The sequence below is a fragment of the Mustela lutreola genome, chromosome 7 (assembly GCF_030435805.1).
Source record: "Mustela lutreola isolate mMusLut2 chromosome 7, mMusLut2.pri, whole genome shotgun sequence".
Classification (NCBI taxonomy): Eukaryota; Metazoa; Chordata; class Mammalia; order Carnivora; family Mustelidae; genus Mustela; species Mustela lutreola.
In genome coordinates, this window is record NC_081296.1 from 105,863,047 (window position 1) to 105,881,554 (window position 18,508).

The following is an 18,508-nucleotide window of genomic DNA, read 5'->3' on the forward strand; positions in this document are numbered from 1 at the left end:
AAATATCTTAATCATCTTACATATATAGATTTTGTAGTCTGTGTCAGAAACATGGAATGATAATTCCATTTACATATTATATCCACATATCCACTGGCATTCCCTCTTTGTGATTTATTCATTTCTTTTGTGGATTTTAATACTTTATTTTGAGCTCTCTATCAGCAGGGTTTTTTTTTTTTTCTTCTTGTGGGACTTCTGTGTCCCCACTTGGTTTAAGCATCCCTACAAGGAACAGCTGAAGTATGGTTTCAGGAAAGTTATGTATATCTTGCAAAGGGGGACATAGTAGCAGCAGAGAGGTAAGTCCTGAGTGAGAGAGGACAAAATTGATAGATTCAGATCCTGGAGTAGGTGAGAAGCTGGAAGATGAGGAGCCTAGGGATAACTTTATAGAAAAGAAGAGGAATACCTCTTTCTCGGAAATAGGAGAGAGGCCGAAACTGTAGTAAAAAAATACAGGGGAATTTTGAGTAAAGCAATGACCTGCCAATCTTCTCAGAATAATAAATGAGTTTGTCTCTCAAGTGAAGGCAGTCACATGTGTCTGAGGAGAACAGTGCTGTTAGAAGTGGCATGTGGAGATAGGAAAAGTCAATGGAAAAGGTTGTCAAGAAGGAATGAGGACTCAGGCAGGGTTTAGAGAGAATGGACAAATGGGATGTAAACTGTGTGCTTTGGTGTTTTGTCCCACATCCCTTGGCAGCTATAGAATGGGGAGGAGGAAAAGTGAGAGTATCTCTGATTTGATGAGTGGAAATCTGGCCACTCAGGAGGTAGATTATGAGTGAGTAATTCTAAGGTTCAGGGGAAAACCCTGCTAAAGTCCTTTCTGATAGGTCCAGGCTGGGAAGGGAGCAGAGGAAGCCTGAAGGACACTGATGGATGAGGACACAAGAGAAGGATCTAGAGAATGGAGGCCCAGAGGAGGTGAGGACAGTTTTAGTAGGAATTAGAGAGCTGTAGGGTGAGAAATAAAGGAGGTTTAGGTCAGAAAAAGATTTTTCCACTTGAGTACCTTGGTGATAGAATAGTGCCCAGTGCTGAGCATATCAATAATTCTTTGTGAATTGGTTATTTACTGCATACTTGCTATCTGGAGGAAACATTAGTTGCTCTGAGCTTCAGCACAGCAGTCTCTCTATTTCATTTCCTTCTTCTTTACTTTTCTTTTTTTTTAAATTTTATTTGTTTGTTTTGTTTGTTTGTTTGTTTTTTAAGTAGGCTCCATGCCCAGCTTGCCTTGAACTCATGACCCTGAGATCAAGACCTGAGCTGAGATCAAGAGTCAGAAACTTAACCTACAGAGCTACCCAGATTCCCCTCAATTTCTTCTCTAAAAAGTGGGAATAACCAGCCTTGCAGAAGGATTATCATACATTTTATTTCATGATTTTTATTTTTTTGGCATCACAATCTCTTTATTATGTTTTCTACTATGCCCAGCCTCTGGGAGCATGAGCTCCTTCAGGAGTGAAGGCTGAGCCATGGGAAGGAGCATGCAGCTGTAGGGATGGGAAGACAAGAGCTGGGGATGTTCTCTTCAGCTTTTTGTCAAGTTACCTGCTACAGAAAAGACATGGGCATTGTATCCTCCAAGTAGTTGAGTGTTCCCAGAGCCCCCCTCTTCTCCGGCCCCCATAATCCTGTGTTTGGCTAGGAGACGGATCAGATCTGGACCATCTCTTCAAGAAGGCTAAACCTGAAGGCCGTTGTTTCATATGGCTTGGGAAAGGTACTGCTGCTTATACTTTGATGCCAACCCACGCTACACAAACTGGAACGTGATTGGGCTTCTTAACCACTGGCCCAGACCAGATGTGACACCCTCTCCTCAATCTGGGTCATCAGAACCCAAAGGGAGGAGGGTTTTTCTTAGTGCTAGCTGGGTCTAGTGGAAATTCCATCACCTGTTTATCTTCTTTCCTTTCAAGGTAGTCGGCAGGAAAGCAACCGTGGAGGAAATGCCCAGTCCCACCTCACCCTGGGGGCTGATTTTACAGCCCATTAATATTTTGATGCATTAATATTTTCCATTCTCCATCCATTCATCTTGCATTTTAAGAAAAGGTTCATATGAGGCGCTCATCAATTTACAAAAATCTCCAAGGATTTTGTCTAAAATCTTCATAGTCGTTGAATCCTGCTTCTTCAAGTGCTTGCCCAGAGTTCCTTGAATGTCTGCTTTCAGACTGAGCTTTTGGTGTACAGCAGATAATGCTGCTGCTCCCTGAGGGTGGCCCAACCCCCCTCCTGTCAGTCAGCCATGACTTATATTTTCCTCAGTGAGCCAGCTGCTGCCTCTGCAGCAGCCTGTGGTGTTTCTCCAGAGTGGCGATTGTCATCAGCGGTGCTGTGGCTTGGCCATTGTCAGTGCCAACTGTGGTTGCATCAGCTCTCCTTTTCCATAAGGCATGCAGGCTGGCTTGGTGCTTTACCAAACTGCAGTGGGCTTTGTGAGTCCCTGTCAGCATTTCTTCCCTGTTGCCTTCCTGGTCTCAGTTGTTTCTAGGAGGGAGAAGAACTTTCTCACTGAGTCATCACTCACTGGCTGTGGTGTGGGGTATTAGAACAGCTTTTAACTTCTTGTTAATTCGTGATCCCTACTTTACACACACACACCCACCTGGAGCTCTGAGGGTGTCTTGAGGGAGGAGATTCATAGGAAGGAATTGATTTGATGGGATATTTGATTTAATGGGACATAATTCCTCCCAGCCCAGTCTTTCTGACCCCCTGTTGGTGGGGAAGGGTCCATTCACACAGGGCCATCTCACTGGGACTTGCTCCGAGGTCTATGTAACTGCAAAAAATGCAGGAAATCAATGATGGGATTGCATTCATTCTCCAAAAAGTGCTTATTTGCGACTGGCCTACTTAGGAAAATGGAGTGGAAAAGGAAGGAAAGTTTTGATGCAGAAAGAAAAATTAGGTAGTAAAAGGTAGAAATAGAGGACCACAGTGGAAGATCAAGCAGATGGGTCATGTTGGCTCTAAAATGGTCCAGGGTGGTGCTCTTCCTTATTCTGCCCTGGATATTCCATTTTTGCTGATATTTCTAAGTCATAAATCAAGGGGATGTATTTGAAGAATTCTGCCAGTATGTGAGCATTGGGAAAACCCTCAGGATGGGGTAGGGCCTGCTGGTGCTAGAGGTGGGCAGGGCGTGAGGGGAACAGCAGAGACAGGGGTTGGATGGAGTAGCCATGCCCATGAAGCACAGGGTCTCTCCTTTTTTTTTTTTTTTTTAAATTTAAATTTATTTTTTATCTTGAAGTACATTAAACAACAAATATATTAAAAATATATTTCTGAGAAATAATTCTCAGAAATAATTTCTGAAAAATCAGAAAAAAATGGGAAAATGCCTTTATGTATTAATACTTTATTTTTTTAAATTAATTTATTTATTTTCAACATAACAGTATTCATTATTTTTTCACCACACCCAGTGCTCCATGCAATCCGTGCTCTCTACAATACCCACCACCTGGTACCCCAACCTCCCTCCCCACCACTTCAAACCCCTCAGATTGTTTTTCAGAGTCCATAGTCTCTCATGATTCACCTCCCCTTCCAATTTACCCCAACTCCCTTCTCCTAACACCCCATGTCCTCCATGCTATTTGTTATGCTCCACAAATAAGTGAAACTATATGATAATTGACTCTCTCTGCTTGACTTATTTCACTCAGCATAATCTCTTCCAGTCCTGTCCATGTTGCTACAGAAGTTGGGTATTCATCCTTTCTGATGGAGGCATAATACTCCATAGTGTATATGAACCACATTTTCTTTATCTATTCGTCCGTTGAAGGACATCTTGGTTCTTTCCATAGTTTGGTGACCGTGGCGATTGCTGCTATAAACATTGGGGTACAGATGGCCCTTCTTTTCACGACATCTGTATTTTTGGGGTAAATAGGGTCTCTCCTTTTTAAAAGAAACTTCGGAGTTTGGCCTGTAAAGGACAGTGCAATGCGTCACTTCTGCCCAGCTGGAGTGGGAAATTGCTACTTTTTGTTCTTTCAGGATTCCAAAAGTCTATAGGAGATGAGCAGATCTTTCTTTACCCACCCCCCCTTTTTTTAACGTCGCAGTTAACAAAACCTTCCCCATCCCCCCTTAGGAGGATCAACTCTTTTTTTTCCCCCTCATTGGGTCCACAATCATCCTGAGCATTGTCAAGGTACTTTTCAGATGAGAAAGCTGTGTATTGCCTAAATCTTTCCCCAGAGGTCAGCTTTTCCCAGACCAATTCCTGATCAACCGCTTCATAGTTTGAGTAGGTGGGGCATCGCCTTTGCGCATATGCGAACATTTGACATGGCTGTTTACCTAAAGGGCCCTCTCTTTGGAGCCCCTGAAGGACTATTCCTCCTTGCTCTGTGTCAGAGTATTTGGGCTGTGACTATGCAGCATGCTAATCTCTAGACATCCATGGTTTTATTCAATTTTTACATCCCTACGAAGTAGGCATGATCATTAATCTAATTTTATAGAGGAATAAAATGAAATCAGAAGGGTTGCATCAGGCGACCCCAAGTAATGCAGTTTCAGATTTGCACTCAAGTCAGGATTTGAACTCAATTCTGTCCTACTCCAAAGCCTAAATGTCTAACCAGTCTGCTGGGAACTCTCAGTCAGTGCCCCTGTCTCCCCTAAGTTCTACCTGAGCTTTGGTGCATGGGGCTTTCTTTTTCCAGGAAGAAGGATCATGGTCTATTTTAGACTGCAGCAGTGGGGGGCCGGGAGGGGGGGGTGAGGGAAAGCGGGGGGGGGGGGGGGGGGGGGCTAGGGGGGCTGGGGGGGGGATCGCATGCACTGATTGGCTGAGGACTGTGTACCTACCCAGTCCTGAATCAAACCAACTGGCAGAGAGTGAGTGAGATTATTAATAAGGTCATTTTTGCCCTAACAGCATGATCCTTTCATTATGTTCAAGGGTGAAGGTGAAGTGGATGAGTAGGGGACATCCAACAATACCCAATACAGTCAGTATTTCCTCCCTTGGTGTCTTTTTTTTTTTTTATTTATTTAAGATTTTGTTTCTTTATTTGACAGAAAGAGAGATCACAAGTAGGCAGGCAAACAGGCAGAGAGAGGGGAAAGCAGGCTCCCCGCTGAGCAGCAAGCCCCACGTGGGGCTCGATCCCAGGACTCTGGGATCATGATCTGAGCTGAAGGCAGAGGCTTTAACCCACTGAGCCACCCTGGCACCCCCAGACCTCCTATCTTAATGGGACAGGATAAAAGCAAATTCAGCTTCTAGTAGGAAGCTTGTCATTTCTTCATTGTTCTCTTTGATTTGAGGAGTTTAATATCCTGCTTTTCCTCCACCCCCCAATCAGAGTCTATTTAGTGAGACAGGATGCTCGGACCATCTAAGAGACACTTCCTTTAGATGCAGTTCTAATTAGAGTTGCTGCTTCTGAGAAACACTTTCATTCCCTGAGTTATACATTCCTTTGGTTTATTTTCCACTTGTTTAAGAGTGCATAGTCTCAGATTCTGAGGGTGGGTAAGGAAGAGAAAGAGCATTTGAAAATGAGAATGTGAAGGAAGATGGGAGTCTTTTTATAAGAAACCAAGTGGAGTGATGACTGCCTGTGTCTGAAAATATAATTATCCTCTTTTGTTTGCTTGATAGAGTTTTGATAGATAGAATCTTGACAGCTCTATTATGAAATGTTAAAATGTAATTTAGGTTAAAAAAATCTTAATTAACTTAAATTATAGTCTGAAGTCATATTCCAGGCTTTGATCCTTTTATCGTGTGTGACCCAGCAGGGGCTGCAGGTGCAGCTAACCCAGCTGCCGTGTTTGCATAAAAGAAAGAAATTGTTAGTTGGCTCACTGGACGCCCTGGGGGGTTGGGGGTACATATGGATGCCTGGAGGGAAACCAGTGGGATTTGCTTCCTGTTCAGAAATTCCTGGCTGAGGCTTTTAAATTTAGAGCCGAGGGGGCACTGTGTATACTTCCACCCATTAGAGAAGAAAGCCCAAGCTCCTTAGGGTGACATTAAGGCTCTTCAGGACATGGCCTTCAACACCTCCTTGGGCTGAGGGAGATGTATGATGCAATGGGGAGAGCGTGGGCTTCAGAGTTGTAGGTGCAGACTTTTACCTCTGCTGCGGCTTGCTGAGTGTTCGAGGTTTAACTCTTTAAGGGCTCTGAGTGTCAGTTTCCTCAGTGTGCTACAAAAGCCAAGAAGTCACACTGACCTTTCTTGTGAGGTCATATTATCCCATCACCCTTCCATACCTGCTGTACCCTTCCTCTTCCTCCCCCCCTTCCATATATATATGTATTTAGAGAGAGGGAGAGGGAGAGAGAAGGGGAGAGGGAGAGAGAGAATCTTAAGCAGGATCCATGCTCAGTGCAGAGCCCAATGCTGGGCTCGATCTTATGACCCTGAAATCATGATCCTGCTACTTTTACTTCACATGGCCTTTCTCCCTCATACCTCCTGCCATCAAGCAGACTGAACATTCATGGGGTGGAGGCTGGATGTCTTCCTTGCTGCCCAGCCCCCCCCCCCCACCCCCTGCCCTTCATCTCTGCCCTTAGTAGAATAATTTGTAACAAGGTACATAGTTAAGTCCTGGATACAACTTTGCTAAGATGAATGTTTATTAACAGTTTTCATTGTCCATTTGGCTTTCTTAACAAATAGCCATTAAAAAAATGAAAAACTTTGGTGAGTCTGAAGGAGAGAGGGTAGATGAAGGTGAGAAATAGCTTTGTCGCAAAGGCACTAGATTTGAAAACCCTGAGTTCAACTCCTGGTGAACTGCTGACCTTGGGCAAGTTACTATTCTATGTCTCAGCCTCCTTTGTAAAATGGAGATGGAAATAGGACCCACTTCATTGAGTTGTTGTGAGGAGAAAATAAGATAATGAATATAACACATACTTAAGAACTTAAGGTAGGTACTTTATTAGTGTGAACTGTTAATTGTTTTCTTAGCAGATTTGTTCTGCAAGGTAAGAACTCCACACTTTTTTTCTTTTTTTTAAAGATTTTATTTATTTATTTGACAGACAGAGATCACAAGTAGTCAGAGAGGCAGGCAGAGAGAGAGAGAGAGAGAGAGGAAGCAGGCTCCCTGCTGAGCAGAGAGCCCGATGTGGGGCTTGATCCCAGGACCCTGGGATCATGATCTGAGCTGAAAGCAGAGGCTTTAACCCACTGAGCCACCCAGGTGCCCTAAGAACTCCACACTTAAGACCTTCAGAGAAGGTCTTATTCTTTCAGGAAATGAAAACTGAGCACGAGTAGAGAAAGGCTTTCTGCTCACGTTGCCAAGGTGGGAGATCAAGAGATACTTCCATAGCATGTTTCCCTTAGACAGTCTGAGCATGACGGGGGGCAGGGGGATGGTGGGCTGTGAATACTGTGCCCCAGCCCAGTCACACTGCCTGTTTCACCATGTCAGGAAGCTGCCAATGTCGCCTTTAACATTTTCAGAAGGTACCCATCATGAGGACTAAATCCTACATTGATTTTATGAGTCAGTAATAATTTGCTAAAAATAATAATAAGTCAGTAATAACATTTGTCAAGCCCTTATGACACATCTACTGAGTATTTTTATGTAAGTAATTAATTTAATACTCACAGCAATCCCCTAAAGTAGTTCCTATGAGTATTGCCGCCTCACAGAGGAGGAAACTAATGCATGGGCGGTCAAGTCAGCTGTCTAAGGTGAGATGGGTAGGGGTGATAGAGACAGGGCGTGCACCCAGGCTGGTTCACCCTAGACCCCAGGCCCTTCACCCCTGCCCCTACTGCCTCTCCCTACTCCTGATAGCTGTACTCTACGGTCTGGCATGAGCCCACAGAACCCACCTGACTGCCCTTTCCCACGTGGGGGCTCTTCTCTTTGGTTTATTGACTCGATATCTGACCCTTTATTGAATGGTGATAAAAGGGAATGCATTTTGAACTTTAATGCCAAACAATAGCCTTTAATGTGCTATTATTTCAAAGGGGGAATCATGATTTAAAAGGGGCTTAGTGAAGTTCAATGAATTCACTTGTCCGATAGGTGACTCTCCTAAGGTTTGGGGTGAGTTGAAGAGACCTGAACACAAGCCACAGAGACCATTGTGATGCCTTGACTAGGGGCCTGCAGCAAGGGTCCAGTGTGAAGGCTGATGAAAAGGCCCAGCTGCAAAAATGGGTAGATACACATTTCCTTTCTCCCATCTCCTCATGCTCTTCCTACCCTGGGACCCTCCCCTGGCTCTCCAATACCACCCCCCCAACCCCTGCAAGAAAATGAGAATTAGTTTTTCAGTAAACATTGCACATGCTTATTGTGACCCCCAGGGTGGGAATCAAGTTTTGGAGGAAGCAAGAGAACATGTGACTTTTATTATTCTTCAGAGCATCTTGGATTCCATTCTCTTGTCTCTGAGGAAACACTGATGGTGCTCTAGGCTGTCTCTTGTGCCTGGGGGTGCCACGGGGCGGTGGCGGTGGGGGGCATTCACTGCCTCAGGGGAAATCTCAAGAGACTGTTTCTCCTGTTTGGTTCCAGCTTTTCTTGAAATAGAGATTCTAAGTGAGGCTTAGAGGATCATTTATACAAGGTTCTTTCTTTTTGAACCTGATGGTTTAACTAAATCTGCTTTGGGGCAAGGTTTTTTTTGTTTTGTTTTTTGTTTTTTGTTTTTTTAACTTCACTTCTTTCTGTGAACAGTTGTTTACCATGCAAAATCCCCATGTATAAACAGGAGGGGTGTTAATAATGCTTCAGAAGTTATTGTGAAAAATGACTTGGCCTCAGGCATCTGTATATAACGTGTTAGGACACACAGTAGAGTTACTCAGCCAAGGTACCAGCAGGACCTAAGGGAGTTGAGGCACCCTACCAGCCTCTGCCCCCTGCCTGTCCCAAAGCCTCCTTGTTTCCTTCCTGCTGACATGTTGGGTAATAAATATGAGAGCGTACTGAGAGGTCAGCTCTGAGAAGCGAGGTTCTGTGTAAGGCTGCATATGTAGTACTCCAGACTTGGAGCTGTTAATGTCAACAGGCATATCAGTGCTTGAAAGGCGAATAACGAAAACTATGAGCTGAAGAAAGACTCAAACAAGATGAGACAGGCCTCAGACAAATTATTCATAATTCCATTCTGATTCAGGGCAGGAGTTAAAAAGGCCTGTAAACCCCACACTGCAACTGGTTAAGTGAGCATGGTTTGTTGCCTGGTTTCCTCCGGTGAGGACAGGCCAAAGGCAGAGGCCCTTTGGGAGGGAGATCACTGCAGATAAAAATGATCCTTCGAGGCCAAATGGTCTTTTGGCGGAGCGTCTCAGAGATTTGGTAACCACGGTTAGACCATAACAAGGAAAAGGCTAAGGAAATTCTCAGCCACAGGCCACCCCAATCAACTTTGCCCACCCACTGCAGATTGTCTCTGGAAAACGTAGCCCATTTTTTCTCTGGGTGATGAACTGTCAACTTCCAAATTACCTAGGCCACTTATTAAAATGCACGTTTCAGGTCTCTCCCCAGACCCTGTGATTCAGAGACTGTGTCCATACAGCTGGGGAATCTGCTCTTCTAGAAACTATGCCAGATGTCTCCTCATACTTAAAAGTTTCAAAACCACTGCTGAAGCCTAATAGGCAGATACTTTCCTGGGCTCTGTCTTACTTTAACCTTTTCTTTAATTCAGGACCAGGAGGATCTGCTATGGTCTGGATTGGACATAAATTGGCAAGGACTAGAGGGATACATCTCAGTAGACTCGCCCAGTGGTTAGAACCAAGAGTTAGCAAGCATTTACTAAGCATTCTGTCATAGAAGGGGTGTTCAGTATTTGTTGTGTTTGTTGATCTGCTGTGATGTTACCAGTGAGATCTCCTCAGGTCATGTGGCAGCTTCTTGCCCTCAAAAAACTTTCACACTGGTTGAGATGTTAAGGCCGACACTGATGAAACATTTGTGAATTCTGTGAAGTAATATGTAATTTAGTACTAGATTGCTGGGTGCAAAAAGTGAAATGTTAGAGAAAAACAGGCTGGCATAGGCTAGGGAAGGCTCACAGAGGAGGTTGGATGTAAGTGGGATTGTGAAGAATTGGTAGATTTGGGGCCTGAAAAAGAAGATAGGAAGTTCCTGGCAGAGGAACATGGTGTCTGGAAGCCCAGAGTAGAAGAAGCCTTGGGGGCTAGTGGCCCAGTAGGAAGATCAGGATGGCTTCAGGGAAGGAATGTACTGGGAAGGACGTGGGACTCGCTGGTCACAGAGGTCCTGAGAAGCCAAGTAAGGGAATGTAGATAAGAAAATGGAGTTACTGATGGCATTGAAGGCTGTTGAGGAGGAAAGGTAACACTATTTCCTGGGCACAGCAGGGCCAGGAGAGTTGTTACCATTTCTGGGGTGCCCAGAGCTAGGTGTCACTTGCATGACAAAGGGGAAAATGGTGAGAAGTCAGCTGCATCTGGGGAGACTCCATTTCGAGGCTGCATTTCAGATGTAAGGCCGAGGGCAGATGAGGCCACCCAGGGCAGTTCTGGGTCTGGCGGGGAAAGGGGTACCACGTCAGTCCAAGATGGCTGGAGGCAGAGATGGAGTTGAGTCAAGGTCACAGAGTGTGGAATCTACAGTAGACTGGGCCAGGGCTTCACAGGCAAGGCAGAAGGCCAAAGCAGACACTGAAGCTAGCAACTAAGGAAAAACTTAGCCCAGCAGAATCTGTGGAATTAGTCTGGTTATCCACGGCAAAATGGGGCTCATGGGATATGTTCTTTGGAAATCCTAAGAAAAAGTCAGTGTTGAGCCTTAAAGGGCCATCCCACACTGCATGGGCACGGGCTGGGGCCAGCTTCACCCCGATGTGGCTTACATTTAGGATCGGTTTTCCTTTGTGTGGCATGCTGGCCTCCATCCCGGAGTCTGCCCAGAGCTGCAGTATGAGAGGGTACTAGGCTGTAGTTGTGTCTGGCTGATTCTAGGAAGCCCTGATGCCCCGTTTTCTGGGGATGCTCATCAATCAGCAAATTTGTACTTTGAGGAAATTCATGTCCCAGAAGCAGAGAATGTTCAAATACTAAGGGAGATTTTAGACTGTAGCTCAAGGGGACCAAAGAGATTTTGTCGCCCGTGCCAACTCCAGTTACGGGACGGTGGCTGCCTGGAGTGCTGGGTGTAGTCTGGGTTCTGCAGGAAAGAAGGACTGACTGATCAAGGATGTTTGCCTTGAATGTGGGAGGGGTGAGTACACAAGGGCACCTGTGCCTTCTTTTTGCCATGCTTGATTTGGTCCTGACTTCCCCACCTGCTCCTCTGTGGGGGTACTAAAGCCCACAGATGTGAGATGTGTGACCCACAGCGCTTCCAGCACTGGGCCAGAGGTCGTCCAACTCCTAGTCTGGTGTGTTTCCCTCTGGATCACACAGCCTTCCTACCCTCCTACTCGCCGTGGGGTTGTCAGGCTGACTTTGTTTTCCCAGTCCCACCCTTGGCTTTTACCAGACTGTGTTAGGAACTTGGCCACGGAACTCATTTGCACAATGGCTAAACTTGTTTCACATGTGATCCGAACTCTTGGGGAGGGATTCTAGGAAGAGGAATTGCAGATTGGTTCAGGATTCCCAAGGGCTGGGCAATGCAAGTGGGAAGGGGGCCGGCAAGGAGCCGCCAGAGGGAGAAGTACGATGAAGGAGGAAGGAGAGCAGATTGCCCTTACTGTCAAGGGGTTGAAGGTCTAGCACTGAGTTGGAGAGTGGGAGGTGGTCACGGGGTGGGGAGGAGGGAACTCGATGCTTCTTGAACAACCACAGACAGAGGTAACAGGGTCCTGGAAACGTGGGCAGTGACCTTGTGGACAGGACACAGTGAACGTTAGCCAAAAAGCCCACTGGCCATCCAGTGTTTCGCCCTCACAGCCACCCTGGCTGTGTGTATGATTAGCCCACATTTTACAGAAATAGGAAGTGAGTCGGGTCTCGGATTGGTGAACTCACACGTGCATATCAGCAAGAGGCTAATCACGTGACAGATGCTTTCTCTTTCCCAGGTAGGGAGAATGCCTCCTTAGGGGCACCTGGTATTTAGGAGACAGAAAAGGGTTATCTCTTTCTGCTTCTTACCCTGCTCCCGGATGAAAAGCCATCTGCTTCTAGCGTATCCCACATAAGCCCAGCCTTATTCCTAACCCTAGAGTAGAGGCCAGCTCTGTGTGTTGTTTGCTCCTGTGTCGTGTGTGTGTTTTATCGTGGAGTTAACTTCAGAGGAAAAGGCTGTGTTTGGAACTTTATAACTACCTCTGTCCCTTTTCCTCATCAACCTCTTCTCTCCTCTGCCCTGCTTTTTGCTAAAACGATCAGTGATAAACTGCTTAAAAAACGTTTGGCCTGCTGAGTCCAGACTGCCCTCAGTTGCATGTGGTGTTTGGAGAAATAAAATATTATTTTCTGCACTTCAAAGAGGCTTTCAGCACATGCCCAGGCAGGGCCTCTGGCTGGGCCGAACTCAGCTTGAATGCTGGCTGCACTGGGCTAATAACAGGGTAACATGGCTCCTGTCTCACTACCAACTTCAGAAATTAAACCGGCACTTCTGGGGTCTGGCTGGAAACCATTAGCTCCTTCCCCGGCCAGGCAGGGTCTGTGTCCTCTGAGACCATCTGTGGAGCTAGTGTGGCCACTTCTGGGCACCGATAGCCAATCGACAGGTTTAAGTCCCCCATTGCTGTGAGCATTGGCTGCTGGTATTGAAGCCACAACCTAGAGGAGGCCGGTGAATTTCCCCACATCTCTAGTCTCACAACTATCCTCCAGGAGCCCACCTTATCTGTGGTTTTGCCCTCCTCGACTTCACTTACCCGCGGTCAACCGCAGTGTGGAAGTAGTGTGTGTTGTCCCCAGGCCTGTGGTGGGCCCCAGCGAAGGATGTCATAAGGCCTGTGTCACTCCCCTCACTGCATCTCACGGCGCAGACATTTCATCACTTCTTTCATCATCATTTCTCATCACAAAAAGAAGATTGAGTCCAGTGCCGTGAGATCATTTGAGGGAGAGAGAGAGAGAGACAACATTTCACCTAACTTTTATTACTGTATATTGTTGTAACTGTTCTACTTTATTATTGTTGTTGTTAATCTCTCTGCCTAATTTGTCAATTCAATTTTGGTATCTATAGGTACAGGAAAAACCATAGAATTCAAAACTATCCGTGGTTTCAGGCATCCATGGTGGGGTAGGGGGTTCTTAGAATGCCGCTGATAAGGGGCAAGACCACAGTCTGTACCAACTAAATTTACTCCAATAGTCTTACAACCATGCTGGGGAGCGTGGAAGGTCCATCAAGCTCATTTAACCTGAGAAAACCAGGACATAGACTTATTAAGATTTAAGGTTACATTGAAACCCTAACTTTTTTTTCCTATTTATTTATTTACTTATTTGGTTTTTAAATTTTATTTTATTTTCCAGTTTTTCTGAGATATAATCAACATATAACATTGTAGAAGTTTAAGGTATACAACATAATGATTTGCTTTATGTCTATACTTCAAAAATGTTCCCTACGCTAGGTTTCCTGAACATCTCTCACCTTACATAGTTAAAACTTTCTTTATTGTTGAGATGAGAACTTTTAAGATCTACTCTATTAGCAACTTTCAAAAGATACAATGCAGTATTAATAATTATAGTCACTGTGCTGTATCTTCATGTACATGATATCTTCATGACTTTTTTATTTTATAACTGGAAGTTTGTACCTTTTGATCCCCTTCACCCATTTTGTCCACCTCCTCCAATCCCCACCTTTGGTAACCACCAATCTGTTCTGTTTCTAGGAGTTTAGGGTTTTTTAAGATTCCACATGGACGTGAGATCATATAGTATTTGTCTCTCTCTGTCTGACTTATTTTACTGAAGCCCTAACATTTGAAAATGGAAACCCATCCTCTATATATCTGTAGAAATGATTATTTAAGTGAATTAAAAATAATCAGATGCTATTTTAATTATACTGCTCCTTTCTGAGGAGAGATGATTCTAATGCAAGTGAAAAAAATCTTAATACTTTCCTGATTTTTTGGGGGGAGAAAAAAAGCAAACTGAAATCAAGCAAAACCACTTAACCACATAATATATCAACAGTTTCTACTGTTTTGCTTAAAAGTCTTTTCAAGTGTTACATATTTTTAACTTTTGAAAAACTGAATGCTGAATTCTTTGCTATTATGATTTTATGAATCTCATATATACATTTATTAAAATATAAGTTCATAGCAAAAACCTGGAAATTACTCTAAGAGCAGAAAACAAACGTCATCCTCTAGTAAAAATTAGAATTAACTGTTTGCATTGCTATACTTCCTTTCATTCTATTTTTCTATGCCTACATAGGTTTCTTTGAAACAAATTAACACTTTGCTCTATGTACTTTGGAGCCCTAGTTTTTTTCCCTTCACCTTATATCACCCTATTTCTGTAACATTAAGATTAAAATACATTATTTTTAATGATTGCATAATAATTCACCGTTCCCTTCTCAATACTTTTTTTTTTTTTTTTTTAATTTAGCTGCTGGGATATCTCTCTCATTCTCTCTTTGTTCTCTTCCTTAGCATCTTCTAAATCTCTTTTGTGGAACCTCTCCAATTTCCAACAGTGGGAGGTGCCCCAGGACTCAGTCCTAAGGCCTCAGGATGCTTGTCTTCTCCAGGTGTATTCACTTGCCAAGTGATTCCATCAATTACCATGGCCTCAAATACCATCCATCTACTGCCAACTCCCCAATTCTATCTTCAGAGCTACTCACCCCAAATCCTGCCTATCTGCCATCTCTGTGGCATCTCTATGACTCATGGATGTATTAAAGTTAATAGGTCCAAGTTAAACTCCTAACTAACCTGCATCCCAGATTCCCATCTCAGCAAATGGCGACTCTATCCTTGACCTACACAGATCTTCAACCTTGTCTGAAGCTTTCTTTGACTTTTTTAAAAAAAAAATTTAGGGCCCCTGGGTAGCTCAGTGGGTTACGCCGCTGCCTTCGGCTCAGGTCATGATCTCAGGGTCCTCGGATCGAGTCCCGCATCGGGCTCTCTGCTTGGCAGGGAGCCTGCTTCCCTTCCTCTCTCTCTGCCTGCCTCTCTGCTTACTTGTGATCTCTCTCTGTCAAATAAATACATAAAATCTTTAAAAAAAATTTTTTTTAAGAATTTTTTAATTTTTAAAAAAGATTTTATTTATTTGAGAGAGAGAGAGGGGGAGAGAGCATGAGCAGGGGCAGGGGCAGAGAGAAAGGAAAAAGCAGACTCCCCACTGGGCATGGAGTCTGAAATGGAGCTCTATCTCAGGACCTGGAAATCATGACCTGAGCTGAAGTTAGTCACTTAACCGACTGAGCTATCCAGGTGCCCCTCTTTTTTTAAATTTATTTTTGAGAGAGAGAGCACATGCATGAACTGGGGGGAGGGGCAGAGGAAGAGGGAGAGAATCCTCAAGGAGACTCCCTCCTGAGCATGAAGCCCAACATGGGGCTTGATCTCACGACCCTGAGATGACAGCCCTGAGATCATGACCTGAACTGAAACCAGGGATTAGACCCTTAATGGACTTTTCCCACCAGGCACCTCTCTTTGACTTTTTCATATCGCATATCCAGTCCTTCAGCAAAACCTACCAGCGCTGCCTTTCGACTGTGCTAGAACTTAGAACCTAAAAGAACTCACCTCTCTATCTCATCTTCATTGCAACCATCCTGGCCCAAACCACCTTCATCTTTTGGTGGGATGATTTCCATAGCTACTGAATGGGCCTTCATCCCGATTCCTTTCTGGCCCCATGACAGTTTATGTTCAGCAGAGTAACTAGATAATCACTGTTCTATCCAAAACCCTCAAAAATATTCCAATTGCTCTGCTAGTAAAAGCCCTCAGGCACCATCACTGCCTTTACACCCACCCCTCTGACCAGCATCCACTTTCTCTAGGCACATACGCATCCAGTTTGCTCTCCCTTTGGAGGTTTGCCTGGCTGTGTCCTAACCTGATAGGTTCTCCCCCAGAGATCTGCTTGTCTGGTTCCTCCTTGTTTCAAGTTTCTGTTCAAATACCATCTTAGCTGTGGTTCTCCCTGAGTAATCTTTATAAAGAGCTAGCTCCCCACCCAATACTCCCTCTCCACACTCTTACTTATTTTTATTTTTCTCTGTGTATGTAGCATGTGTATTAGTTTCCTAGGGCTGCCATAACAAAGTCCCACAAATTGGGAGGTTTGAAACGCATAAAGGTATTCTCTTCCAGTTCTAGAGGCTAGAAGTCTAGAATCAAGGTGTTGGCGGGGTCACTTCCTTCTGAGGGTTCTGAGGGAGAATCTGTTCCATGCCTGTCTTGGATTCTGGTGACATCCGGCGATTCTTGCTATTCCATAGATGTGGACACGTCACTCAATCTCTGGCTCCATCTTTACATGGCTGTCTTCCCTCTGTGTCTCTCTCCTATGTCATAAAAGGAGACCAGTCACATTAGATTAAGGCGCACTGTATTCTGCACAACCTCAATTCAATTTAACTAATCCATGTGCAATTACCTTGTGTCCAAGTAAGGTCACATTCTGAGTTAGGACTTGAACACAAAATAACCCTTAATAGCATACAATATATTTACTTGCTTATTTGATTAGTGTTTATTTTATTAGATTATTTGGGGGTCTTTAACCTCTCTTACTGGACATTTAGGTTGTTTCTGATTTGGAGCTATTATAAACAATACCATAACATATCTTCAAGCATACATTTTATTTCCTCTCATGCTGGTATTTTCTTTTCCTTAGGGCAAATTCTTAAGAGTCAAAGACCCTCAAAGAGCCAAAAAGATTAAATATTTTTATAATGTTTGATATTTCATTTGAACCACATGAGCTGAAGGGAATATTCCTACATTTTTGAAGACCATTCATAGACACATCCACCTTTTACAAAAATGGCCTTCCAACTTTTTGCCATTGGTATAGTCACTATTTAGTTCCTATTCTCTCAGGGAGTAGAATTTCCTATTAACTGGTTCCTACCTACTGGACCTGAGCCAGATTCAGAAGCTGAAGGCAATGCTGTATGGGCTTGGTGTAAGGGAACTAATCACGCTTGGGAAGGTGGGAGGGACTGTATCCATTAAATTCCTCCAACCCATGCAGTGCTACATGACCCAGTCAGGTCCCCCATTTAAACAATATATAAATATAAGGGGATCAAAGAAAAGCCACTCAGCTTAAAGCTATGATCTTGTCTAGAGTAAGCATGGGCAAATGGCCCTGATTGTTTATGAAGTTTGTGGGATGTTGCAGTCGGTCAGCAGAGACCCCTGTGTATCTATGTGGCTGATGGGCAATTCTCTCTTTTCCTGAAACTTCCCATGGTACTCTTTAATAAATCTTTATATCTGCTAGTAATTTGTGCACATATCCTGCTGGGAAGCCTAAAGAGAACTTGACTAGCAAAGCCAGGACAATGTTGCTTTATAGAAGGATGTACCCCTTGACAATCTCACCAGTAGCTATGCCTATAAGCAGCTGGGTCACTGTAACCTTACCAGTTTTGGAGTTTGTCCTGATAACCTTTTTCTGGGCATTCAGTTCAACAGCAATAAAGTGGTAGCTCAGTGTCAGTTTGCTTAATGACTGTTTCAAAAAACTCAGTGCTTAAATGGTCCTCACCTACCATGAATAAAGTTCACACTAACAAACTGAAGATTAGTTGTAACTGTTGTTTGCCAAAATAATATTCTTCATTCACTGGGAATTTATCTAACATTGATCTCAAATTATTTACCAGTGAAATTGCAGCTTTGACAGAATTTGAGGATCCAGATTGCCAACTTGAATCTGTCATTTGATTTCTCTTGTTGTCAACTGTATGAGCTGTGGCCAACTTGAACTCTTTGATGGTCCCATGTCATATCGACCCCTATGGAGACAACAGTAATTATCAGTTAAATAAATAAAACAATTAAGAACAGAACACTGGTACCTCTAGTAGGCACAATTTTGAGATGAGCACAGTGAGTCACACTCTTGCATAATTTTCTCCTATTGAGTGCCAGTGGAGCCTATGAGTTGCTTTTAACAAATAAGATATGGTAAAGGTAATGGGATAGTCACCCCTGTGCTTATGTTATTGTTATGTGGTGGCCCTTCTGGCCTTGAAGAAGTAAGCCATCACGTGGTAGTGAACTGTGGACAGCCTGTAGAGGCTGAGAGTGGCCCCTAGGTGAGAGCTAGCAAGAAAACCATGACCTCAGGTTTGCATCTACAAGGAACTGAATTTTGCTCAAAACCATGTGAGCAGGGGAAAAGGCCCCCACGTTCCAGAAAAGAATGCAGTGGGGCTGACACCTAGATTGCAGTTCTTAAAGATCCTGAGCCTATCTCCTGACCTGTAGAAACTAAGATCATAAATGGATGTGGCTTTAGCTGCAAAGCTGGGAGTAATTTGTTACTCAGCAACAGAGAATTAACATGGTCTCCTTATCAGGA

At 44.0% G+C, this 18,508-nt stretch overlaps 1 long non-coding RNA gene across 2 annotated transcripts in view; it reads right to left on the minus strand.

Moving 5' to 3' along the window:
- Positions 1-1,439: 1,439 nt before the first annotated feature.
- Positions 1,440-18,508, minus strand: part of LOC131836557 (uncharacterized) — a 79,193-nt gene continuing 62,124 nt past the window's right edge. The window contains exons 2-4 of one of the 2 annotated variants that reach the window (XR_009355669.1): positions 17,805-17,939; positions 12,844-16,475; positions 1,440-2,508 (exon numbers count right to left, since the gene is read on the minus strand). This is a non-coding gene — a long non-coding RNA (uncharacterized LOC131836557). Of the gene's footprint in view, positions 2,509-8,288; positions 12,064-12,843; positions 16,476-17,804; positions 17,940-18,508 lie in introns of those variants that run through there. The other variant, XR_009355670.1, reaches the window with a different exon arrangement.